This window comes from Ranitomeya imitator, chromosome 3 (assembly GCF_032444005.1).
Source record: "Ranitomeya imitator isolate aRanImi1 chromosome 3, aRanImi1.pri, whole genome shotgun sequence".
Lineage (NCBI taxonomy): Eukaryota > Metazoa > Chordata > Amphibia > Anura > Dendrobatidae > Ranitomeya > Ranitomeya imitator.
In genome coordinates, this window is record NC_091284.1 from 604,038,752 (window position 1) to 604,057,865 (window position 19,114).

The window sequence follows — 19,114 nt, forward strand, 5'->3', positions numbered from 1 at the left end:
GAGGGTCCAGTCGCCACAGAGGTACTGCACCTCAGTCAGAGGTGTGGTACCCCGCTCTCGGGTAAGGAGGGGACACTACCCAGTACACACACTAGCGCCCAACACTAGACCTCTCCAAGCCAGGGAAGAACTAGGTAGAGGAGGGTGACAATGTGGGTGGAGTCAGGGCCGTATTTAGAGTTTCTACTGCCCTAGGCACTATTAGTGCTGCCTCCCCCTTTGGTGAGTATGACACTATCGGCAGTGACTTTGGCCTTTTGCAGCAGATCCGGCAGTTTTTCCGCATCTGCCGTGTAACGGATCACTTACGGCAACACTGCGTTCGGCCTCATTCATTCCCTATGGGACTTGCGGACATGTGCGGCACTTGCGGTTTTGCCGCAATCTGGCAAATGCGGTACTTGCAGCAATGGAAAAAAACACTGCTAGCAGTGTTTTTTGTATCACCGCATGTGCAAAACCACAAGTGCCGCACATGTCTGCAAGTAGCCATCACTACCTGTCCCTGCATCTTCCTAGCTCATCTCTAACCATCCCACTCTGACCTAAAACTACACTATAAAGCTTTAGGAAAACAATTTATTAACTGACATATTCCTATGATAATGAGGGCTCCAGGCTACGACGTAGACTGGGACGTGCAGTCTCCGGGTCTCCATTCTCTTTGTGCACACCCTCAGTTTCTGCCTCACTGCCTGTGCACAGACATCCCTCCACCGGACCCGGTAATCACCGCTCGCAGTAGCATACCGGCAGAGGTGTATCTAGGGTTTCTGGCACCAGGGAAATAATTCATTTTGCCCCTCTCCCCCCCCCCAAGACATATTCGATTTGCACACTTAGTCATGTGCCCACGAGTTCCTCTCTCTAATGCTCTCAATATTCAGTGCAAAACTGAGAGAAGCAGAAGAGAAGCTCATTGTCACAGGACCACAAGTATGAAAGTCGCATGTGAGTGAAGTGTCAATGTGACGACTACTGGAACCTGCAGAGCTGAATCTGGCATCGCAGGCTTCTGAATTCTCACAACGCATGCACTGCACACTTTAGGATTCTCCCTTGCCGGTGAACAGTCATGTCAGCACAAGCATGTGATTTGTATACTTCTGGCCACATTCCGACTAGACGTGCCCGGCCTCGATCAGTTCATTTTCATTGACGGAGGCCACATATGTCTAGTCAGCATGTGACCGTATTAATGTAAATCCCCAGCATGAGAGAATCCTGACAGAGTGCAGTGCGCACTGTGAGAATTCAGAAGTCTGCAGTCACAAAGAATGACTGCAGACTCATCACAAACCTGGATATCCCCTTTAATGCTCCTAACATAAATAAAAACATGAGAGTTAGTTAGTATCACAAATAACATTTACATCCAGGTACCTTATAGATGATGTTGTCTCTGGAGTCGTTCTCCTTCTTTTCTTCATCTTGTCCAGACCCCATGATGAGTTTTCTCATCCACAACTCGTCTCTGCAAACTTCCATCTTCTCCGCTCTTTTGCAGAAAATCTCCACATGATGCCCTTAAAGATACAAGTGTCATTATAATGCTCCTGAATAACAAATTGCCCCTCACTATATTGTCTGCACAAAATATGACCCCCACACTTTCCCTCTTATGGAACATGCTCTTCACACTGACCTCTCCTTTCCATACCGGCCCCTTCTTCACATTGTCCTCTCATACTGTGTCCCCACTATAGGGCTCAGTATTTATACTGTACTCTCTCATCACACTCCCCCTCCTTGGTATACTGTCCCCTCCTGGCTGTGCCCTTACACTGTCCCTCCATGCTACGCCCCCACTACTCAGTTTCTATTCTGTGCCCACTCACTTTTCTGCCCCATACTGTCTTCTCACACTATTCTCCTCCCTCCTTATACTGTCTCCTCTCACATCCCCCCTGTTCACCATCCTTTCTCCTCATATATTTACCCCCTCACTTTCTATACTGCCTGCTCACCAGACTCCCCATACTTTGTCTGCACACATCCCATCACCCTCACTCCCCGTACTCTGTCCACATCCATTTTTCACATCGCTACTCATACTGTATCCACACATTCCCTCGTTCGCTCCCCATACTGTCTGCACCCATCCCTCCATATTGTTTCCTCACATATGCCCCCCATTCCCCCATACTGTTTCCTCATGCATGCCCCCCCCATTCCCCAGTACTGTTTCCTCATACATGTCCCCCATCCTCCCATCCTGTATGCATGGCTGGCTCCCCACATCCTCCCATCTTGTATGCATGGCTCAGCTCCCCATCCTCCCATCTTGTATGCATGGCTCGGCTCCCCCATACTCCCATCCTGTATGCATGGCTCGGCTCCCCCATCCTCCCACCCTGTGTGCATGGCATGGCTCCCCCATTCTCCCACCCTGTATGCATGGCTCCCCCATTCTCCCATCCTGTATGCATGGCTCGCCCACCCTGTGTGCATGGCTCGGCTCCCCCATCCTCCCACCCTGTGTGCACGGCTCCTCCCATCCTCCCACCCTGTGTGCACAGCTCCTCCCATCCTCCCACCCTGTGTGCACGGCTCCCCCATCCTCCTACCCTGTGTGCACGGTTCCCCCATCCTCCCACCCTGTATACACGGCTCCTCATCCTCCCACCCTGTATGCACGGCTCCTCCATCCTCCCACCCTGTATGCACGGCTTCCCCATCCTCCCACCCTGTATGCACGGCTTCTCCATCCTCCCACCCTGTATGCACTGCTCTGTTATGACCTGGTGGTCAGGACAATAATGGACCTGGTGGTTAAGAGCACACGGAATGACTTGATAGTAACTGATAATAAAGGACGAGCTCTGGGACGTGGGAACTCTGCTGACCGCAATCCCTAATCCTATCAAACACACTAGAAATAGCCGTGGATTGCGCCTAACGCTCCCTATGCAACTCGACACAGCCTAAGAAACTAGCTAGCCCTAAAGAAGGAAAATAAAGCCTACCTTGCCTCAGAGAAATTCCCCAAAGGAAAAGGCAGCCCCCCACATATAATGACTGTGAGTAAAGATGAAAATACAAACACAGAGATGAAATAGATTTAGCAAAGTGAGTCCCGACTTACTGAACAGACCGAGGATAGGAAAGGTTACTTTGCGGTCAGCACAAAAACCTACAAAAAGACCACGCAGAGGGCGCAAAAAGATCCTCCGCACCGACTCACGGTGCGGAGGCGCTCCCTCTGCGTCCCAGAGCTTCCAGCAAGCAAGACAACAATAATAATAGCAAGCTGGACAGAAAAATAGCAAACCAAAGAAATACAAGCTGGAACTTAGCTTCTGCTGGGAAGACAGGTCACAAGAACGATCCAGGAGTGAACTAGACCAATACTGGAACATTGACAGGTGGCATGGAGCAAAGATCTAAGTGGAGTTAAATAGCGCAGCCTGCTAACGAATTAACCTCGTCACCTGTGGAAGGAAACTCAGAAACACCCACCAGAGGAAGTCCATGGACAGAACCAGCCGAAGTACCATTCATGACCACAGGAGGGAGCCCGACAACAGAACTCACAACAGTACCCCCCCCCTTGAGGAGGGGTCACCGAAAGCCCACCAGAGCCACCAGGCCGACCAGGATGAGCCAAATGAAAGGCACGAACCAGATCGGCAGCATGAACATCAGAGGCAAAAACCCAGGAATTATCTTCCTGACCATAACCCTTCCACTTGACCAGGTACTGGAGTTTCCGTCTCGAAACACGAGAATCCAAAATCTTCTCCACCACATACTCCTACTCCCCCTCAACCAACACCGGCGCAGGAGGATCAACGGATGGAACCACAGGCGCCAGGTATCTCCGCAATAACGACCTATGGAACACATTATGGATGGCAAAAGAAGCAGGAAGGGCCAAACGAAATGACACAGGATTGATAACCTCAGAAATCTTATACGGACCAATGAAACGAGGCTTAAACTTAGGAGAGGAAACCTTCATAGGAACAAAATGAGACGACAACGAAACCAAATCCCCAACACGAAGTCGGGGACCCACACAGCGCCGGTGATTAGCGAAACGTTGAGCCTTCTCCTGGGACAATGTCAAATTGTCCACCACATGAGTCCAAATCTGCTGCAACCTATCCACCACAGTATCTACACCAGGACAGTCCGAAGACTCAACCTGCCCTGAAGAGAAACGAGGATGGAAACCAGAATTGCAGGAAAAACGGCGAAACCAAAGTAGCCGAGCTGGCCCGATTATTAAGGGCGAACTCAGCCAACGGCAAAAAGGACACCCAATCATCCTGATCAGCAGAAACAAAGCATCTCAGATATGTTTCCAAAGTTTGGTTAGTTCGTTCGGTTTGGCCATTTGTCTGAGGATGGAAAGCCGAGGAAAAAGACAAATCAATGCCCATCCTAGCACAAAAGGATCGCCAAAACCTCGAAACAAACTGGGAACCTCTATTAGAAACGATGTTCTCCGGGATACCATGTAAACGAACCACATGCTGGAAAAACAATGGCACCAAATCAGAGGAGGAAGGCAATTTAGACAAAGGTACCAAATGGACCATCTTAGAAAAGCGATCACAAACCACCCAAATGACCGACATCTTTTGAGAGACGGGGAGATCCGAAATAAAATTTATAGAAATATGCGTCCAGGGCCTCTTCGGGACCGGCAAGGGCAAAAGCAACCCACTGGCACGAGAACAGCAGGGCTTAGCCCGAGCACAAGTCCCACAGGACTGCACAAAAGAACGCACATCCCGTGACAAAGACGGCCACCAAAAGGATCTAGCCACCAAATCTCTAGTACCAAAGATTCCAGGATGCCCAGCCAACACTGAACAATGAATCTCAGAGATAACTCTACTAGTCCATCTATCAGGGACAAACAGTTTCTCCGCTGGGCAACGGTCAGGTCTATCAGCCTGAAATTTTTGCAGCACCCGCCGCAAATCAGGGGAGATGGCAGACAAAATAACCCCCTCTTTGAGAATACCCGCCGGCTCAGGAACACCCGGAGAGTCAGGCACAAAACTCCTTGACAGGGCATCAGCCTTCACATTCTTAGAGCCCGGAAGGTACGAAACCACAAAATCAAAACGGGAGAAAAATAACGACCATCGAGCCTGTCTCGGATTCAACCGTTTGGCAGAGTCAAGATAAGTCAAATTCTTGTGATCTGTCAAGACCACCACGCGATGCTTGGCTCCTTCAAGCCAATGACGCCACTCCTCGAATGCCCACTTCATGGCCAACAACTCACGATTACCAGAATCATAATTACGCTCAGCAGGCAAAAACTTTCTAGAAAAGAAAGCACATGGCTTCATCACCGAGCCATCAGCACTTCTTTGCGACAAAACAGCCCCTGCTCCAATCTCAGAAGCATCAACCTCAACCTGAAACGGGAGCGAAACATCTGGCTGGCACAACACAGGGGCAGACGAAAAACGACGCTTCAACTCCTAAAAAGCCTCCACAGCTGCAGAAGACCAATTGACCACATCAGCACCCTTCTTGGTCAAATCAGTCAACGGTTTAGCAACAGTAGAAAAATTAGCGATGAAGCGCCGATAAAAATTAGCAAAGCCCAGGAACTTTTGCAGGCTCTTCAAAGATGTCGGCTGAGTCCAATCGTAAATGGCCTGGACTTTAACAGGGTCCATCTCGATAGTAGAAGGGGAAAAAATGAACCCCAAAAATGAAACCTTCTGAACTCCAAAAAGACACTTTGACCCCTTCACAAACAAGGAATTCGCATGAAGGACCTGGAACACCATTCTGACCTGCTTCACATGAGACTCCCAATCATCCGAAAAGACCAAAATATCATCCAAATACACAATCAGGAATTTATCCAGGTACCCTCGGAAGATGTCATGCATAAAGGACTGAAATACTGATGGAGAATTGGAAAGCCCGAATGGCATAACCAGGTACTCAAAATGGCCCTCGGGCGTATTAAATGCTGTTTTCCATTCATAGCCTTGTTTAATACGCACAAGATTATACACCCCTCGAAGATCTATCTTGGTGAACCAACTAGCCCCTTTAATACGAGCAAACAAATCAGACAGCAACGGCAAAGGATACTGAAATTTGACTGTAATTTTATTAAGAAGGCGGTAATCAATACAAGGTCTCAGAGAACCATCCTTCTTGGCCACAAAAAAGAACCCTGCTCCTAACGGTGATGACGACGGGCGAATATGGCCTTTCTCCAAGGATTCCTTTATATAACTCCGCATAGCGGCGTGTTCTGGCACAGATAAATTGAACAATCGGCCCTTAGGAAACTTACTACCAGGAATCAAATTAATTGCACAATCGCAATCCCTATTAGGAGGTAGGGCACTGGCTTTGGGCTCATCAAATACATCCCGATAATCCGACAAAAGCTCTGGAACTTCAGAAGGAGTGGAAGACGAAATAGACAAAAATAGAATATCACCATGTACCCCCTGGCAACCCCAGCTGGACACAGACATAGATTTCCAGTCCAATACTGGATTATGAACCTGTAGCCATGGCAACCCCAAAACGACCACATCATGCAGATTATGCAATACCAGAAAGCGGATATCCTCCTGATGTGCAGGAGCCATGCACATGGTCAATTGGGTCCAGTACGGAGGCTTATTCTTGGCCAAAGGCGTAGCATCAATTCCTCTCAAAGGAATAGGATACTGCAAGGGCTCCAAGAAAAAACCACATCGCCTAGCATACTCCAAGTCCATCAAATTCAGGGCAGCGCCTGAATCCACAAATGCCATAACAGAATAGGATGACAAAGAGCAAATCAGAGTAACGGACAATAGATATTTAGACTGTACCGTACCAATGGTGGCAGACCTAGCGAACCGCTTAGTGCGCTTAGGACAATCGGAGATAGCATGAGTGGAATCACCACAGTAAAAACATAGCCCATTCCGACGTCTGTGTTCTTGCCGTTCAGCTCTGGTCAAAGTCCTATCACATTGCATAGGCTCAGGCCCATGCTCAAATAGTACCGCCAAATGGTGCACAGCTTTATGCTCACGCAAGCGTCGATCGATCTGAATGGCCAAGGACATAGACTCATTCAGACCAGCAGGCATGGGAAATCCCACCATGACATCCTTAAGGGCTTCAGAGAGACCCTTTCTGAAGATTGCTGCCAGGGCACATTCATTCCACTGAGTGCGCACAGACCACTTTCTAAACTTCTGACAATATATCTCCGCTTCATCCTGACCCTGACACAGAGCCAGCAAGATTTTCTCTGCCTGATCCACTGAATTAGGTTCGTCATAAAGCAATCCAAGCGCCAGGAAAAACGCATCAACATCACGCAATGCCGGATCTCCTGGCGCAAGGGAAAATGCCCAGTCTTGAGGGTCACCACGTAACAAAGAAATAATGATCTTTACTTGTTGAACAGGGTCACCTGAGGAGCGAGGTTTCAAGGCAAGAAACAATTTACAATTATTTTTGAAATTCAAGAACTTAGATCTATCACCAAAAAACAAATCAGGAATTGGAATCCTAGGCTCTGATATCGGATTCTGAACCACAAAATCTTGAATGCTCTGTACCTTTGTAGTGAGATTATCCATCCAAGAGGACAGACCTTGAATGTCCATGTTTACACCTGTGTCCTGAAGCACCCAGAGGTAAAGGGGAAAAGAGAGACAAAACACACTGCAAAGAAAAAAAAATGGTCTCAGAACTTCTCTTATCCCTCTATTGAGATGCATTAGTACTTTGGGCCACCTGTACTGTTATGACCTGGTGGTCAGGACAATAATGGACCTGGTGGTTAAGAGCACACGGAATGACCTGATAGTAACTGATAATAAAGGACGAGCTCTGGGACGTGGGAACTCTGCTGACCGCAATCCCTAATCCTATCAAACACACTAGAAATAGCCGTGGATTGCGCCTAACGCTCCCTATGCAACTCGGCACAGCCTAAGAAACTAGCTAGCCCTAAAGAAGGAAAATAAAGCCTATCATGCCTCAGAGAAATTCCCCAAAGGAAAAGGCAGCCCCCCACATATAATGACTGTGAGTAAAGATGAAAAGCACGGGCAGCACGGTGGTGCAGTGGTTAGCACAGCAGCCTTGCAGCGCTGGAGTCCTGGGTTCAAACCCCACCAAGGACAACATCTGCAAAGAGTTTGTATGTTCTCTCCGTGTTTGCGTGGGTTTCCTCCGGGTACTCCGGTTTCCTCCCACATTCCAAAGACATACTGATAGGGAGTTTAGAATGTGAGCCCCAACGGGGACAGTGATGATAATGTGTGCAACTTGTAAAGCGCTGCGGAATATGTTAGTGCTATATAAAAATAAAGATTATTATTAAAATACAAACACAGAGATGAAATAGATTTAGCAAAGTGAGGCCCGACTTACTGAACAGACCGAGGATAGGAAAGGTTACTTTGCGGTCAGCACAAAAACCTACAAAAAGACCACGCAGAGGGCGCAAAAAGACCCTCCGCACCGACTCACGGTCTGCGTCCCAGAGCTTCCAGCAAGCAAGACAACAATAATAATAGCAAGCTGGACAGAAAAATAGCAAACCAAAGAAATACAAGCTGGAACTTAGCTTCTGCTGGGAAGACAGGTCACAAGAACGATCCAGGAGTGAACTAGACCAATACTGGAACATTGACAGGTGGCATGGAGCAAAGATCTAAGTGGAGTGAAATAGCGCAGCCTGCTAACGAATTAACCTCGTCACCTGTGGAAGGAAACTCAGAAACACCCACCAGAGGAAGTCCATGGACAGAACCAGCCGAAGTACCATTCATGACCACAGGAGGGAGCCCGACAACAGAACTCACAACACTGCTCCCCCATCCTCCCACTCTGTATGCGCGGCTTCTCCATCCTCCCACCCTGTATGCACGGCTCCTCCATCCTCCCACCCTGTGTGCACGGCTCTCCTATCCTCCCACCCTGTGTGCACGGCTCCCCCATTCTCCCACCCTGTGTGCACGGCTCCACTATCCTCCCACCCTGTAAACATGACTCCTCCATCATCCTCCCCTGTCCTCCTCTATTTCCACTGTCATACTCACCTTTCTCTCACCATGCGGCGCTGAACTTCCCTGCAGCGTCTTCCTTCCTGTATGAGCGGTTGTGTGGTACCGCTCATTAAGGGGATGAATATGCATCCATATTCATCACCTTAATGAGCGGTACCACGTGACCGCTGAGGACAGGACGAGCTGCCGGCACTGAGACGGAGTTGCAGCAGACACCGCTAGAGCAGGGTGAGTATGAAGTCTTCAGGGAGGGGGGACGGGCGCTTGACCCCGGACTTTATATATATAAAAAACTTGCTCAAGTGCACCCCCCCGCATCCTGCCGCCCTAGGCACGTGCCCTCAAGTGGCAAATACGGCCCTGGGTGGAGTGTGAGACTTGGAGTGAGGACTTGTCATGGAAACAAGAGGGAGGAGTTAGTAATTTAGTGAGTTGGAGCTGGGGACTTGAGCAGTGAGGAGCTGGGCCCAGCAACAGTGGACAGGGAGATAAAAGTTCCAGAGAGAGAGAGGAAGAAGAGGTCCTAGGGGCACGGGTAGTGATGAATCCACCTGTGGGGCCCGAATCCACGCCGACCATAGTTGGGTGAAGGGACCAGGTCGCAGTAGGGGACCAGCCCTAGACTAGTGAAGAAACCGGGGACTCAGCTAGCAAACCAGAGGCTGTGGTAATTGTATGTGTCATAGCCACAACCACACACATTTGCTGAGATGGCAGCCGAATCGGATCAAGGAGACCAGGAGTATGTCGCCCAACAAGATCCGAGGCTGCTGGCTTGGGACACTGTGTGTGAAGGCGCAGAGCAGGATAGGCGAGAGCCAGCACAGTGAGAAGGAACATAATAAGGGAGTTCTGGCAAAGTGTACCCCGAAATACCTGGGTGCTGACTGGACCACAGACCCGGAGGACACAGCACCCGGCTGGGGATTTCATAAAGAACTGTGAGTAAAGTGTGGAAACTGCACCCTGCTTATTCCTCTGAATTATTGCTGCAACACCTGCCCTACACTACGACCACCACCATCACCTTTAACACCACAACTGCCCTAGGGCCTAGCTCTACCCGTGGAGAGCTGTACCAACTCTGCTGCATCACCAGTGGACCTGAATCGCAGCGTCGACCATTTCTTTATTGCCAAACACCACGGGTGACGTCACGACCAAATCTCCTATAAACTTTAGCCCCTTTAATTTCATTACTTTTATTGGACACCCAGGGCCACGGACTGGGTGACTGCTGCCGTGACACACCCCCTTAAGAACCGTTGGACCCGGCCCGAGTACCCCACGGCCCTAGCGGGCGCTCCACGCCTTATAATCTGAAAATTACAGTAGGTACCTTTTGTAATAGGTTCATGTTTACATGTGACTATGAGAGTGTAGAGTATTAACCCCTCTGTGACCTTAGACGTACTATCCCGTCGAGGTGCCCTGGGCTTATCTGACCCTGGACGGGATAGTATGTCATAGCCGATCGGCCGCGCTCACGGGGGGAGCGCGGCCGATCGCGGCCGGGTGTCAGCTGCTTATCGCAGCTGACATCCGGCACTATGTGCCAGGAGCGGTCACGGACCGCCCCCGGCACATTAACCCCTGGCACACCGCGATCAAAGATGATCGCGATGTGCCGGCGGTGCAGGGAAGCATCGCGCAGGGAGGGGGCTCCCTGCGGGCTTCCCTGAGCCCCCCGCAGCAACGCGATGTGATCGCGTTGCTGCGAGGGTCTCCTCACCTCCCTCCCTGCTCGAGCCCCGGATCCAAGATGGCCGCGGATCCGGGTCCTGCAGGGAGGGAGGTGGCTTCACAGAGCCTGCTCAGAGCAGGCACTGTGAACGCTGCAGCGCTGCATGTCAGATCAGTGATCTGACAGAGTGCTGTGCAAACTGTCAGATCACTGATCTGTGATGTCCCCCCCTGGGACAAAGTAAAAAAGTAAAAAAAAAAATTTCCAAATATGTAAAAAAAATAAAAAAAAATATTCCAAAATAATGAAAAAAAATATATATATTATTCCCATAAATACATTTCTTCATCTAAATAAAAAAAAAAAAACAATAAAAGTACACATATTTAGTATCGCCGCGTCCGTAACGACCCGACCTATAAAACTGTCCCACTAGTTAACCCCTTCAGTAAACACCGTAAGAAAAAAAAAAAAAAACGAGGCAAAAAACAACGCTTTATTATCATACCGCCGAACAAAAAGTGGAATAACACGCGATCAAAAGGACAGATATAAATAACCATGGTACCGCTGAAAGCGTCATATTGTCCCGCAAAAAAAGAGCCACCATACAGCATCATCAGCAAAAAAATAAAAAAGTTATAGTCCTGAGAATAAAGCGATGCAAAAATAATTATTTTTTCTGTAAAATAGTTTTTATCGTATAAAAGCACCAAACCATAAAAAAATGATATAAATGAGGTATCGCTGTAATCGTACTGACCCGAAGAATAAAACTGATTTATCAATTTTACCAAACGCGGAACGGTATAAACGCCTCCCCCAATAGAAATTCATGAATAGCTGGCTTTTGGTCATTCTTCCTCACAAAAATCGGAATAAAAAGCGATAAAAAAATGTCACGTGCCCAAAAATGTTTTCAATAAAAACGTCAACTCGTCCCGCAAAAAACAAGACCTCACATGACTCTGTGGACCAAAATATGGAAAAATTATAGCTCTCAAAATGTGGTATTGCAAAAAATATTTTTTGCAATAAAAAGGGTCTTTCAGTGTGTGACGGCTGCCAATCATAAAAATCCGCTAAAAAACTCGCTATAAAAGTAAATCAAACCCCCCTTCATCACCCCCTTAGTTAGGGAAAAATAAAAAAAAATGTATTTATTTCCATTTTCCCATTAGGGCTAGGGTTAGGGCTAGGGTTAGGGCTAGGGCTAGGGTTAGGGCTAGGGTTAGGGCTAGGGTTAGGGCTAGGGCTAGGGTTAGGGCTAGGGTTAGGGCTAGGGCTAGGGTTAGGGCTAGGGTTAGGGCTAGGGTTAGGGCTAGGGCTAGGGTTAGGGCTAGGGTTAGGGCTAGGGTTAGGGTTAGGGCTAGGGTTAGGGCTAGGGTTAGGGTTAGGGTTAGGGCTAGGGTTAGGGCTAGGGTTAGGGCTAGGGTTAGGGTTAGGGCTAGGGTTAGGGTTAGGGTTGGGGCTACAGTTAGGGTTGGGGCTAAAGTTAGGGTTAGGGTTTAGATTACATTTACAGTTGGGAATAGGGTTGGGATTAGGGTTAGGGGTGTGTCAGGGTTAGAGGTGTGGTTAGGGTTACCGTTGGAATTAGGGTTAGGGGTGTGTTTAGATTAGGGTTTCAGTTATAATTGGGGGGTTTCCACTGTTTCGGCACATCAGGGGCTCTCCAAACACGACATGGCGTCCGATCTCAATTCCAGCCAATTCTGCGTTGAAAAAGTAAAACAGTGCTCCTTCCCTTCCGAGCTCTCCTGTGTGCCCAAACAGGGGTTTACCCCAACATATGGGGTATCAGCGTACTCAGGACAAATTGGACAACAACTTTTGTGGACCAATTTCTCCTGTTACCCTTGGGAAAATACAAAACTGGGGGCTAAAAAATAATTTTTGTGGGAAAACAAAAAGATTTTTTATTTTCACGACTCTGCGTTATAAACTGTAGTGAAACACTTGGGGGTTCAAAGTTCTCACAACACATCTAGATAAGTTCATTGAGGGGTCTAGTTTCCAATATGGGGTCACTTGTGGGGGGTTTCTACTGTTTAGGTACATTAGGGGCTCTGCAAACGCAATGTGACGCCTGCAGACCAATCCATCTAAGTCTGCATTCCAAATGATGCTCCTTCCCTTCCGAGCCCTCCCATGCGCCCAAACGGTGGTTCCCCCCCACATATCGGGTATCAGTGTACTCAGGACAAATTGGACAACAACATTTAGGGTCCAATTTCTCCTGCTAACCTTGGAAAAATACAAAACTGGGGGCTAAAATATAATTTTTGTGGAAAAAAAAATATTTTTTATTTGCATGGCTCTGCGTTATAAACTGTAGTGAAATACTTGGGGGTTCAAAGCTCTCACAACACATCAAGATGAGTTCCTTAGGGGGTCTACTTTCCAAAATGGTGTCACTTGTGGGGGGTTTCTACTGTTTAGGTACATTAGGGGCTCTGCAAACGCAATGTGACGCCTGCAGACCATTCCATCTAAGTCTGCATTCCAAATGGCGCTCCTTCCCTTCCGAACCCTCCCATGCGCCCAAACGGTGGTTCCCCCCCCACATATGGGGTATCAGCGTACTCAGGACAAATTGGACAACAACTTTTGGGGTCCAATTTCTCCTGTTACCCTAGGGAAAATACAAAACTGGGGGCTAAAAAATAATTTTTGTGGGAAAAAAATTTTGTTTTATTTTTATGGCTCTGCATTATAAACTTCTGTGAAGCCCTTGGTGGGTCAAAGTGCTCACCACACATCCAGATAAGTTCCTTAGGGGGTCTACTTTCCAAAATGGTGTCACTTGTGGGGGGTTTCAATGTTTAGGCACATCAGTGGCTCTCCAAACGCAACATGGCGTCCCATCTCAATTTCTGTCAATTTTGCATTGAAAAGTCAAACTGCGCTCCTTCCCTTCCGAGCTCTCCCATGCGCCCAAACAGTGGTTTACTGCCACATATGAGGTATCAGCGTACTCAGGACAAATTGGACAACAACTTTTGAGGTCCAATTTCTTCTCTTACCCTTGGAAAAATAAAAAATTGGGGGCAAAAATATAATTTTTGTGAAAAAATATGATTTTTTATTTTTACGGTTCTGCATTATAAACTTCTGTGAAGCACTTGGTGGGTCAAAGTGCTCACCACACATCCAGATAAGTTCCTTAGGGGGTCTACTTTCCAAAATGGTGTCACTTGTGGGGGGTTTCAATGTTTAGGCACATCAGTGGCTCTCCAAACGCAACATGGCGTCCCATCTCAATTCCTGTCAATTTTGCATTGAAAAGTCAAATAGCGCTCCTTCCCTTCCGAGCTCTCCCATGCGCCCAAACAGTGGTTTACTGCCACATATGGGGTATCAGCGTACTCAGGACAAATTGGACAACAACTTTTTGGGTCCAATTTCTCCTGTTACCCTTGGTAAAATAAAACAAATTGGAGCTGAAGTAAATTTTTTGTGTAAAAAAGTTAAATGTTCATTTTTATTTAAACATTCCAAAAATTCCTATTAAACACCTAAAGGGTTAATAAACTTCTTGAATGTGGTTTTGAGCACCTTGAGGGGTGCAGTTTTTAGAATGGTGTCACACTTGGGCATTTTCTATCATATAGACCCCTCAAAATGACTTCAAATGAGACGTGGTCCCTAAAAAAAAATGGTGTTGTAAAAATGAGAAATTGCTGGTCAACTTTTAACCCTTATAACTCCCTAACAAAAAAAAAAATTGGTTCCAAAATTATGCTGATGTAAAGGAGACATGTGGGAAATGTTACTTATTAAGTATTTTGTGTGACATATCTCTGTGATTTAATTGCATAAAAATTCAAAGTTTGAAAATTGCAAAATTTTCAAAATTTTCGCCAAATTTCCGTTTTTTTCACAAATAAACGCAGGTACTATCAAAGAAATTTTACCACTATCATGAAGTACAATATGTCACGAGAAAACAATGTCAGAATCACCAGGATCCGTTGAAGCGTTTCGGAGTTATAACCTCATAAAGGGACAGTGGTCAGAATTGTAAAAATTGGCCTGGTCATTAACGTGCAAACCACCCTTGGGGGTAAAGGGGTTAAGAAAGTCTGATGTCCACATGCTGCGTACCATAATTAAGGCTTACCCACCGAAATGTGTCGGTGTTACCAGTCCTCTGTGGTGTACAATTTATATGCTTTTTAATTGAAGAAATGAAGGTAAAATTTTACTTACATTTATCCAGTTTCCCGCAAAAAAATAGAATGTTTGGGTTTCTGTAATTGTTCATTCTGGAAGACATAAGTGAGAGTGTTCCATTTTCCCAATCGGAGTGCTTCCCTTCGCTAAGCTCTGAGCCATTTCCCTGACATCAGGTTTAGTCATTTTCATTCATTATTCCTTTTTATTTCATGTAATTGTAAATAGTGGATTGTTTTATTATCATTCTATATCATCTTTGTACATTTTTTATAATCACTGCCTACTTTTCTGGATTAAATATATAACATTTAATAGCTCTGTTCCTCTTGCTCTGTAAAATGTACCCCTGACGTAATATGCTACCTGTAACGGGTGTCCAATCGGTCGGTGTAAATTATTGTTGGTGGCATCTAATAGTGGTTCCTTTTATTTTTGTTGTAGAGCTGGCAGGGACCGCACAGGGGTATATATCTATATTCCATATGTTGGAATCAAAGGCTTACATACCATACGCTCATTGTGAGCTCCCTAATAGCCAGTCTAATAGTGGAAGCAGCCGCAGCCTTGTCCATTATTCATCAGCCAATTGTGTAATTCTCCTGACCATCGCAGGCAGCAGAGTTGCATTCACATGACAAATTGTTGACAGCGGTGGGATCTGTCGGATCTTTCTGATGTCATAACAGTTGTGGGATCTGTGTGACCACTCCCTCTGTATGTTGAGACACTGAAGGAGAACTGTATTGTAGAGAGGGTGAAGAAGTCGTAGCAAAGGAGTGGATATCAGAGGAGTTCTTCCCTACACAGGCTGTCTCCTTCTGAGGCGCAGGATCCCGGTAGCCAGAACACCGAGGGAGCAACGATCCTTTATGCCTTGCTCCAGAGACCGGCAGGACAGCTAATTTCACGTTACCTGTCCGCCCTACACACAGGAGGCAAGGTGGCACCCCTTAGAGGCTGGGGCATGATAGAGTCCCTGTAAAACGCCTCAAACCACCGGTCATACGGGTTTGTCCTCTCCATCTGGGGGACATAGAGAGACATAACATCTGTAACATCTTCAACAGTTGGGAAGACCTTATGAGAAGCTTAGCAGTAAGGTACTATAACACACGCGCTAGGGGAAGGCTACTGATTTCTATCTGGATAAGGGGACTCTGGAATTGCCTCCAAACCGGCCGGACTCTGCCTGCCCTGTGAGCTGGTGCTCTGGACTGTGGATGCTGAAGCCTTCAGTAAAAGTTAAAGAGACTGCAACCTTGTGTCCTCGTTCTTCACTGCTCTTCTCACCATCCACCATCTACCCACTGGGAAGCCCTGGGGACATACTTCACTTGTGGGAAGGTATACCATCTAGCTGCCATAATATCACCCCAGCGGACCCCCTTAAATCAGCATCGGTCACCCTGACCGAATACCACAGGTGGCGTCACGAACATAAACTCTATCCCTTTAAAGACCTTTCCCATTAACACGGACGTTCCAAGGGCCATGGACCGGGTCAGCCACCGTGACATCCCCCCGAGAACCAAAGAACCCGGTACCGAGTACCCCGCTGCCTTTGGGGGGTGATCCATTATCCTTGACAAATGGTGGCAGTGGTGAGATCTGCGTGATCTCTCCAGTGTCATCTGTGAAAAAGAGGTTACAGTGGTACAATCTGTGTGATCCCCCCCTCCCCGGCTGTTATCCTTGACAACTGGTGGCAGTGGTGAGATCTGTGTAATCTCTCCAGTGTCATCTGTGAAAAAGTGGTTACAGTGTTGGGATCTGTGTGATCTCCCCCCAGCTATTATCCTTGACAATTGGTAGCAGTGAGGAGATCTGCATGATTTCTCCAGTGTCATCTGTGAGAAGGTGGTAACAACTGTGGCATTTGCGTAACCCCCCGGGGCGGCTTTTATCCTTGACATGTATTATTTTTAAAAACAAACAAAATCCTGGGTTTCAACAATTTTCTTGCATTTTTGTAAGATTTTCATCATATTACAATAATTACTAATCTTCAATATAATTACTTCATGTGCATAACCACAGATTGGATCGAGTACAAGGTTAAGCAATTGATGTAGTAAAGTATCTTCACCTCTGACATTTGCTTTCCACCCATTGAAGCCATGCTGAGATCATATCATGGCCAATGGTTTCAGGTAACATCTGAACTTCCTTGTGACATTTTAAATTGATTCCTGACACTTCATGTTGGATCCATAACATTCAGATTATATATCACGTTTGCAAGAGAACACAGGACCCTCAGTGTGCTGCTAAATTTATAGACCATTTCATCAACATCATCCAGGAGAACTTCTATTTTTAGTTTAACTAAATGCTTGTCTGTTGAGGTTTAGACAGAGCAGTCAACCAAATGCAACAAGTTTAGGTCAATTGACTATGGAAGCCGCTGCACATAATACAACTAATACAAATAATGCTCTGCTATGTGGTTCAATTAAGGAGAAAGTTACTAAAATGAAGGACTCTAAGTAACATTAGTACTAGGTGCCGAATGCATGCATGCATGGAGTGGCCAAAGCATTACGTTTTTGAAGAACAACTCCAGCCAATTGCTGCAGGGCAGAATGTAATGACAGACATGGAGACGTTTGGAAGTTTCTGGGTATTCCTGGGTCAATATCAAAAGAGCACGTAGAAAACTAAGGGAAAATGTGAAGTCATAAGTCAGGTCACATGCCAGGGCCAGAATACCAGAGAAATAGCACATAAGCAAAGGGCCAATAACAAACGAGTCATCAGTACACTATTGTGAATTCTGCTCTTGGGCTCCCTCCGGTGGTTATGAGTGGTAGTGCTGCGGTAGTTGGATCGCAGCATTTATCAGGTGTATCTATTTTTTGCATTTTGGGCTGGGCTTTATAGCCTTGCTTGATCCTTTAGTCAGTGCCAGTTGTCCATTGTTGTTGGAGGATTCACATCCCTTCTGGTCTCTCCTGTTTGCTGTGCTTTTCTTCAAAGATAAGTCCTGGCTTTGTTTTTGCTGTCCACCTGCTGTGGACCTTATAGTTCTGTGCATTTTCATGTTTTGTCTTGTCCAGCTTTGTCTGTGAAGTATTTTTTGCAGCCTTGTTGAGTCTCTGGAGATGCAGATATACCCTCCATGTCTTTAGTCAGATGTGGTGTTTTGTATTTTCTGTGGTGGATATTTTCTAGTGTTTTAATACTGACCGCATAGTACTCTGTTCTATTCTTTCTTTTTAGCTAGTATGGCCTCCTATGCTAAATCCTGATTTCATTTCTGCATATGTTATTTCCCTCTCCTCTCACAGTCAATATTTGTGGGGGGCTGTCTTTCCTTTGGGGATTTTCTCTGAGGCAAGATAGGTTTCCTGTTTCTGTCTTTAGGGGTAGTTAGTTCTTAGGCTGTGTCGAGGGGTCTAGGGAGTGTTAGGTACCCCCCACGGCTACTTCTAGTTGCGCTGTTAAGTTCAGGATTTGCGGTCAGTACAGGTTCCACCTTCTCCAGAGTACGTCTCATGCTGCTCCAAGGCCACCAGATCATAACAGTACAACTGGCCCACAATGAGTTAATTGCATCTCAGAAGGGAGGAAAGATTTTGAGCCATTTTTTTTTCCTTAGCCTGTTTGGTCTGTTCCTCCCTCTTAATCTCTGGGTGGCTGCGGAACCTAGTAATAACATGAGTGTTCAGGAGTTAGTTTCTCGTGTGGATCAGCTTGCTGCTAGGGTACAGGGTATTTCAGATTATATTGTTCAGACTCCTGCCTTAGAACCTAGGATTCCCACTCCTGATTTATTGCTTGGTGACAGATCCAAATTTTTGAGTTTCAAAAATAACTGTAAACTGTTTTTTGCATTGAGACCCCGGTCTTCTGGTGATCCCATTGAGCAGGTTAAAATCATCATATCCCTGCTGCGTGGTGACCCACAGAATTGGGCATTTTCCCTGGAAACTGGCAATCCTGCTTTGCTTAATGTTGATTCTTTCTTTCAAGCATTGGGGTTATTGTATGATGAGCCTAATTCTGTGGATCAAGCTGAGAAAATCTTGCTGGACCTGTGTCAAGGTCAAGAAGCGGCAGAATCGTATTGCCAGAAATTTAGAAAATGGTCTGTACTGACTAAATGGAATGAGGATGCCTTGGTGGCAATTTTCAGAAAGGGTCTTTCTGAATCCGTTAAAAATGTTATGGTGGGGTTCCCCACGCCTGCTGGTCTGAGTGATTCTATGTCTCTGGCCATTCAGATTGATCGGCGCTTGCG